The sequence below is a fragment of the Arachis hypogaea genome, chromosome 3 (genome assembly GCF_003086295.3).
Source record: "Arachis hypogaea cultivar Tifrunner chromosome 3, arahy.Tifrunner.gnm2.J5K5, whole genome shotgun sequence".
NCBI lineage: Eukaryota > Viridiplantae > Streptophyta > Magnoliopsida > Fabales > Fabaceae > Arachis > Arachis hypogaea.
In genome coordinates this window covers 20,674,383-20,676,360 of record NC_092038.1, presented here as the reverse complement: position 1 = coordinate 20,676,360, position 1,978 = coordinate 20,674,383, and the positions used below count along the sequence as shown (strand labels likewise).

At 32.7% G+C, this 1,978-nt stretch overlaps 1 non-coding gene across 1 annotated transcript; it reads right to left on the bottom strand.

Annotated features, from left to right (window-relative positions):
* Positions 1–1,466: 1,466 nt before the first annotated feature.
* LOC112793007 (small nucleolar RNA R71) lies at positions 1,467–1,570 on the bottom strand. The gene has a single exon (XR_003197720.1). It is a non-coding gene; the product is annotated as a small nucleolar RNA R71 (small nucleolar RNA).
* Positions 1,571–1,978: the final 408 nt, after the last annotated feature.

Below are 1,978 nucleotides of genomic sequence, written 5' to 3'. Positions count from 1 at the left end.
AAAATTTTCATGTTTTGGGTCATTTTTGTGTTTTTCTTTAAAATTTAAAAAATCAAAAATATCTTTTCCTTATTTCCCTCCAAAATTTCGAAATTTTGGGTTGACTTGGTCCAAAATTTTCAAAAATTAGTTGTTTCTTACAAGTCAAGTCAAAATTTCAATTTTAAAAATCTTATCTTTTTAAAATCTTTTTCAAAAATCATATCTTTTTCATTTTTTTTCTATTTTTCGAAAATTTCAAAAATCTTTTTCAAAATATTTTCAAAATCTTTTTCTTATCTTTATTTGATATTTTCGAAAATTCACTAATAATTAATATGATTGGTTCAAAAATTTGAAGTTTGTTACTTTCTTGTTAAGAAAGGTTCAACCTTTAAGTTCTAGAATCTTATCTTGTAGTTTCTTGTTAGTGAAGTAAATAATTTCAAATTTTTAAAATTAAAATCTTTTTATCTTTTATCTTATCTTTTTTTTCAAAAAAAAATTTATCTTTTTCAAAATTTGATTTCAAAATATCTTATCTAACTTCTTATCTTCTTATCTTTTTAAAATTTGATTTCAAATCTTTTTCAAAACCACCTAATTACTTTTCCCTCTCTAATTTTCGAAAATACCTCTCTCTTTTTCAAAAATTCTTTTTAATTAACTAATTGTTCAAGTTTTAATTTTAATTTTAATCTCATCCTATCTTTGATTTTCGAAAATTACTAACCTCTTTTTCAAAAATTATTTTCGAATTCTTCTCCCTCTCTTCTCTTCTTCTATTTAATTATTTAATTACTAACACTTCTCTTCACCTCTCTTCATCCAAAAATCCGAATCCATCCCTCTTCATTCTTCTACCCCCTTCTTCTTCTACTAACATAAAGGAATCTCTATACTGTGACATAGAGGATTCCTCTTTCTTTTCTTGTTCTCTTCTCCTTCATATGAGCAGGAACAGGGAAAAGGGCACTCTTGTTGAAGTTGATCCAGAACCTGAAAGGACTCTGAAGAGAAAATTAAGAGAAGCTAAATTACAACAATCCAGAAACAACCTTTCAGAAATTTTTGAACAGGAGAAGGACATGGCAGCCGAAAATAATAATAATAATGCAAGGAGAATGCTTGGTGACTTCACAAAGCCAACGTCCAAGTTTGATGGAAGAAGCATCTCCATTCCTGCCATTGGAGCCAATAACTTTGAGCTTAGGCCTCAACTAGTTGCTTTAATGCAACAAAACTGCAAGTTTTATGGACTTCCATCTGAAGATCCTTATCAGTTTTTAACTGAATTCTTGCAGATCTGTGAGACTGTAAAGACGAATGGAGTTGATCCTGAAGTCTACAGACTCATGCTTTTCCCTTTTGCTGTAAGAGACAGAGCTAGAATATGGTTGGATTCACAACCTAAGGATAGCCTGGATTCCTGGGATAAGCTGGTCACTGCCTTCTTAGATAAATTCTTTCCTCCTCAAAAGCTGAGCAAGCTGAGAGTGGATGTTCAAACCTTCAAACAAAAAGATGGTGAATCCCTCTATGAAGCTTGGGAGAGATACAAGCAGCTGACCAAAAGATGTCCATCTGACATGTTTTCAGAATGGACCCATTTAGATATATTCTATTATGGTCTCTCTGAATTTTCGAAAATGTCATTGGACCATTCTGCAGGTGGATCTATTCACCTGAAGAAAACGCCTGAAGAGGCTCAAGAACTCATTGACATGGTTGCAAACAACCAGTTCATGCACACCTCTGAGAGGAATTCCGTGAATAATGGGGTACCTCAGAAGAAAGGAGTTCTTGAAATTGATGCTCTGAATGCCATATTGGCTCAGAACAAAATGTTGACTCAACAGGTCAACATAATCTCTCAAAATCTGAATGGATTGCAACATGCATCCAACAGTACTAGAGAGGCAGCTTCTGAAGAAGCTTATGATCCTGAGAACCCTGCCATGGCAGAGGTTAATTACATGGGTGAACCATATGGAAATAC